Genomic DNA, 6,718 nt, shown 5'->3' with positions numbered 1-6,718 from the left:
GGACCAAATGGAGTCAGACCAACCTAACTGGGAGCTTTAGTTCCGTCAGGATTTTGTAGTATGATAAGGACATGTTGCTTAAACTCCCTGAGCTTGAATTTTCTTATCTGTAGAACAGGGATAATAATAGCATCTATCTCAGAAGACTCTTGTGAGCATAAATTGATAGAATAAGCAATATGGTGCCTGCCTGTACATAAGGAACAATACATTCAGCTGGTAAAGTTTCATTATGATCATTTACCCCAAATATATAAACATTTTTGTTGGGACCCACACATCACAATGATAAGGACAACTGTGGATTGGAAGAGATATGAAAAATTGTCTTTGACATTTTATCAGAAAATTTTGTAATTCTGTCACCCCTGTCCTCAGATTTATTTGTTTTTTTTCATTAGGCTAATATTAGGGGACTGTAGCTTTTACCCCAACCATTCTCCCTACCTTTCCTCACTGATCCATAACTGATACTTCACTCAGCCAGGAATTCAGAGTGTAAGCGTGAGATATGTCAGGGTGTCTGTAAGCCATAGGTAAGCAAAATATAAACTTAATGTTCTTAGAGTCTGGCCTTTTCCATTTTCTATCCTGATCAGTTGGTATTTTCTCTCTGTGGATCACTATCTTCCTGTCTCAACTCAGGTAGGAGAGACTTCTACTCATTCAAGTAGGTGAGCCCAATAGGGTTATTTGTGGATTTGCAGTCTTTTTAAATTTTCTTTAACAGACCTAGCATAAATCATGCTATACTTTCACTTTCCCTCCCCACATTTCCCATCCCCCTACCTCACTCAAAATATCCTTAAGTAGACACAACTTGGTCAGTGCAAAAACCGTCGACTGTCATGGTTTTAAATATTTTAGAAAAGAGGGCTACAAAGGGTGTGTGGGGGTGGGGTGCATGCACTCATGTGCACACACACACACTTAGAGTGAGAGGGAGAGAGAAAAAAAAAGAGTTATTCATGAAAGATCACTGAGTCAAGATTAAAAAAGCTGGCTTTCTCTGACAGGACTACCAGTATGTCATCATGTGAACTTAGGCTAATGATTTAACTTCTTAGTTCATCTATTTTTCATTATTAAAATTGGAGTTGACAGTACCTTTCTGCAAACTAATTGGCTGCACCTACCACAGTATTAGGCACAAATAGATTCCTCAATATCTGCAGATTAATGGATCGATCCATAGGAAAGTTATATGTGAAAATGATGAGGGTATTTTAAATCCCCAGGATAAATGCTTCCAATGCATTTAATGTGATATGCTATGTAATAATGTAGTACTATACTTCATTATAGTACTGTCCTCAGAATTCAACATTTTCAAACACTTTAGTAAGGAAACCTCTAAGAATGGGAATCATGTTCTTTTTAACATGTAAGTATGTCAGTTAACATGGAAGCACTGGACTCAGAAGTTAGCTTATGAACCCTGTGCAAAGAAAATGGGTTGCTGAGATGCTTTTATGCTCAGCCGTAGGAACATATCTCACGGCGAGATAAAGTAATAACAGTGATTTCCTTGTGTGACTCATAAGCTGATTCTGGTGGCAGTTGCCAGAAAAATTCCACACGTTGCTAGGATAACTACATGGTTTCTGCAACCATATTTGCTGAACTCCAAATCACAACATGTGATTCAACCAAGTGTTTCTCCTGATTTATAAATACCTGCAAAATGTCTTAAAAAAAATTCAGATTAAGGAATGTTGCATTCTACCTTGAATGAATCACCTTTATTGAGAATAATAAAATTATGGGACATCTGGATTATCTGTCCTGGACAATTTGGAACCGATAGTTATCAAGTACACAGCCAAGATGATAGTACTTTGAAGAGGACACGTCCCTGAAATGTAATAAGGCTTGTGTGTTTACTTAAACACTAGTCTTACTCTTTTATAGTCATACCTTGTATTAATATATGTGAGGTGCCCTAAAAAGAGAATAATAACAAAATGACTGAATCTGTTGTTCTTTCTTCCCCAGAGTTAATTGATTGCCACATTAGGTAATAATTCCTTGTTTCTCTGTATTTAAAAAAGAAAAAAAAAGTAGTTATTAATAGACTACGGTACAACTGTGATTCAACCACACCTCTATACTTCAGACAAAATGGCTTGGTGTACATCTATTATTTGGCATAATAGAGTTCTTTGTCACTGAATTTTCACAAATATTTTCAGGATGTAAGTATCCTGATTTTCCCTTGACATTTACATAGCTATAGGAGACCATTATCCCCGTTACAATACTTTTTTTTAAACTATCATTATCTTTAAAGAAAATAAAAACATCTGCAGCCCTTTTAATTTTCTTCTTTTAGAAATCACGGTTGAGCTTTTCTCTTGTTATTGTCAGCATATATAAGACATTTTTCCCTCTAAGGAGTTCTAGCTTCTCCATCTGTCCTCAAGGCCCCCACGTAAAGTACTAAAGTTCTTGTTTTCAACAAGTTGGAAGTCACTGTTGCTGATGGTGTTTGCTCCTTTCTCTGACTCTCTACTAGCCTCCAGCCTGAGGAAAGTGGAGCAGGGATGGCTGACAATTCACTGGCCAGAAGAAACCATCTGGGCCTGCTTCCACCATCCTCCTGCTTGCCAAATGCATAGGCCTCAGGACTATATAGCCCTATAACTCCTGAATTAGTACATGTTTGGGTGCTTTCCCAGATTTAACTTGAATTAGGGGCCACTTTTTACAAATTTATAGCACCAGCAGACTGAGCAAAGGTATTATCCTCTCCAGGCTTCTTAAGATTAAAGAAATTTTGTTTATATCCAAAAGAGAAGTGCCTTACAAAATAGATGGCTGTGGATGGGGGAGTGGGCAAAATCAAATTATTATTTAATTCTCTGTTATTACTTTCAGCCAAAATAGAATTGAGAGCCCTAGAAATATTACTAGAAGAATGAAATAGGAAACACATCTTATTAGCATACAAACTTAATTTTATTGCGGTATCACAACATTGTCAATCAAATTGGATACTCAGTTCTCACCTAGTGAGTAGAAATGAGCATTATTATTTTTTTCTTGAGAAACTTTCTTCTGTAACATTGGAAAAAACCAAGAGGAACTCTTTTTTTTTTTTTTTTTTTATTTGATGGAGAGAGACACAGCGAGAGAGGGAACACAAGCAGGGGGAGTAGGAGAGGGAGAAGCAGGCTTCCCGCGGAGCAGGGAGCCTGACCCGGGGCTCGATCCCAGGACGCCCCAACCAAGAGGAACTCTTTTCAGTTCTTTTTGCTAAATCATTCTGTCCAATTCTAATGCGACCCCTCAGATAACATTGCAAAGAAAGAGTAAAGAAGGTACACTGAGACAGTGTTGCCACCTCAAGACCATTTGAAAATGAAAATCAAACAATCAAGGTCGGCTTGTTGTGTTGGTGGTCTTTAGGGGTCTCTAAATGCTCAGCCTCTACCTTCACAACATCTACTAGCTCCATCAGGTTTTTTTTGTTCAATGTGTCTTGTTCCAGGGATACCTGGGTGGCTCAGTTGGTTAAGCGTCTGCCTCTGGCTCAGGGTCCTGATCCCGGGGTCCTGGGATCAAGCCCCGTGTGGAGCCCCGCGATGGTCTCCCTGCTCAGTGGGGAGCCTGCTTCTCCCTATCCCCCCTGCTTGTACTCTCGCTCTCTGTCTGTCTCTCTCTCTCTCGCTCGCTCTCTCTCAAATAAATAAATAAATTCTTTAAAAGAAAAAGAAAAAAAAGTATTGTTTCAGCATATTTAAGCTCAAACGTAAGTGATAGTTTATTTCCACCCCCCTGGAGCTTAATCTCCTGTGGTTGCTTCCTAGTTTGCAAGAAGCCAGAATTGATTGATAGGTAACACTGAATAGAATAAGACTATTTGTAAATAGAATTGATTGCTACAGAAATACCATACTTATACTAAATACTGTACTTAAACACTAGGTCCTTGACAGAAAATATCCTCAGTTTGCTTAGTGTTTTTAACCCTGAGACTGTGTACATGAGTATGAAAATGTTTTTTACAAAGTCAAGTAATTTTGTGATCTTCCCTAGACACATCCAGAGAGTTCCAGATTAATGGGCAGATGATACTGCGGTGTCATCGAAAGAACATGGGCTTTTGACTCAGACAGATGGCCTTTGGCAAGTTATTTAACTTGCTCGAGTGTTAATTTCTTTAGGTGGAAAATGCATATTACTGCTAATTCAAAGGGTTGTAGAGAAGATTGAAAAAGAAAGTGCAAAACATCTAGCACAGTGCTTGGTGTACACTAGGAGTTCAAGAGAATATGCTCATTATATGAAAACTTAACTCCCAGAACATTTGAAAATGCACTTTAAAAATTACAATGTTTATTTTTTACATGTTTTCAGGTTAGAAAGTGCCTTTGATGTTAATAAGAGCCGGGTTAGATAGGAAATGTACTCATTATATCCTCATTTTACAAATGAAAAGTCTGAGAACCCAATAGGTATGCAACCTCCCCTAAGTAATCCAGTTAGCAAGTGGCAGACACAAGGGTAAAATGGGGTTCTTTTTTCCCCCTAAGTCTGCTGCTGTCTCAAGGACGTAGAATAGTCACAACTTTGGAGGAATTAAAACACAAGGGTAAAAGGGGAAAAAATGTAACTGGGGATAAATAATTTGTTATTTATAATCACCGTGCAATTTCTATGGAGAGCTGATCCTAAAGTCAGCCTTTTGTTACCAGAGTTGCATTATAATTGTGAAGTTAAAAGAATAAGAAAGAGCTGAATTGCTCTGCTGCACAAGGAAAGAGAAAACTGTTGGAGGTGTGTCATGCTGGATTTGGGGGGCCAAAACCAACAAGGTAGATCAGTGGAAAGCCAGATCTGGGGGGTGAGTGCACTGGTGAAGAACTTTAGAGGGACAACAGAGATACCTCATTGATGTTTTCTTATAATTTTGCTTTTGGGGTGTGATATAAACCTAACCTCCTCTCCCCAAACAAATCATCGGCAAAATCTCAGTTTATTAATACTGCTGGTAGAGTGGATTCTCTTTGGGTATAGAAAATGACAAGGTGTATTCCAGGTTAGTTGGACTTGTTTCCATCTTCACCTGGCACCCATCATATATGGATTACAAAAGATCGAATTGCCATCCCAATCTTTATAGACAATTAAGGGTACTCTTTAATGGTCTTTGTGACGCAGATGCTGTAAATTCCAATATGGCCAAGCAGGTGATATAAGAGAGGAAGGCAGGGTGAGTGGAGAGTGCATGCCTCTTCTAAAGGGGACTAACTCAACTCAGACCTCACAGATGGGTCCAGTGCAGAAATGAGTATCGCCAGATCTGATTTTTTTTCCAAAAAGAGAAAAAAAAATACAAGACAACTGCTGGTCTGAAATATTATGTGGACTTTTTGGATTTTAAAATATCTACCATATTTTAAAAACACAATGAAGTAAACAAGCAAACAGCAAACGCTGTGTTGACCAAGCAAAGCAATCTACAAGCTGAATATGCCTCTGAACCACCTGCTTACGACTTCTGCTGCCAGTATTCCTCTTCTTCCACATACTACAAATGAAGTTCGACAAGCATTATTATATATACATCCTAAACACCTCAGGCTAGGGTTTTCATAAATATTTGTATGACCTTGGGAGAGTATCTGTTTTCTCTGTACGTTTGTTTTCTCATCTGTAAAGGGGGAAAAGTCATTGTCCTTACCTCATAGGATTGTTGTAAGGATTCAATATATTAATGCATTGTTCTCTTCCTTCACTTCTCAATCGTCTTATAATCACTCAAAGTCTGCATTTAGCTCTAGTTAATCTTTAACCAACAGTGGCATCACTCACCAATAGTAGCATTGCTCAAGAAGGAAGTCTTTTCTTGTATTTTCTTTTATTTTAGTCCCTCGCCCTAGTCAATAGCCATGTTATGTTTTTGACGAGTACCATGTCTCTCCAAATTTTTCTAAGGCCACAGGTACATTTCTTTCTTTCTTTCTTTTTTTTTTTTTTGAGGGGGGAGGGGCAGAGGGAAAGGGAGAGAGAGAATCTTGAACCAGCTCCATGCCCAGCACTGAGCCTGACATAGGGCTCCATCTCCACAATCAAGGGTCAGAAGCTTAACTGACCTGAGCCCCCCCAGGGGCCCCACCACAGGTACATTTCTAACTGAACTCTAGTAGGATGTTCCTTGCCAGTGTTCCTACTATATAATGCTGGGCAAGTGGGCTTTTTACTCGCACTGTTTTCATCTCACTGCTTTTGTCCTAAAAATTCTGTATTCGCTTTTCATCCACTACTTAAGACCAAGTCAGTTTTGTTGGTTTTCAATTTTTCTTTTTAGTTTACAAAAATAAATGCTTATAAAAATTCAAATAATGTGAAAAACTGAAACACGATTTTTTTAAAAAATCAGTGAAATCCTCCCAACAAGATAAAACTACCACATTTTACATGCTGTTTCACAATGTGTTTTTTTCATGCATCATTGTGTTGTGGACATTTTCTCTAGTCAATGAATTTTATTCACTAAACAAAAGTGGCATCATTTGTAAATAGCTTTCTAACATTCTCTTATGTGGAAATATCATGATTTATTTAACCAAACCTCTATGGATGGGCATTTACATTATTCCCATTTTTTTTTTTGCATTTATAAACAATGCAAAGATGACTATTTTTATACATATCTTTCCCTTTTCTGACAATTTTTATGATGATATATTCTTAGTAGGGGAATTTCTTGAGT

The sequence above is a fragment of the Phoca vitulina genome, unplaced genomic scaffold (genome assembly GCF_004348235.1).
Source record: "Phoca vitulina isolate PV1807 unplaced genomic scaffold, GSC_HSeal_1.0 scaffold69, whole genome shotgun sequence".
Classification (NCBI taxonomy): Eukaryota; Metazoa; Chordata; class Mammalia; order Carnivora; family Phocidae; genus Phoca; species Phoca vitulina.
This window is presented reverse-complemented; position numbering follows the sequence as displayed.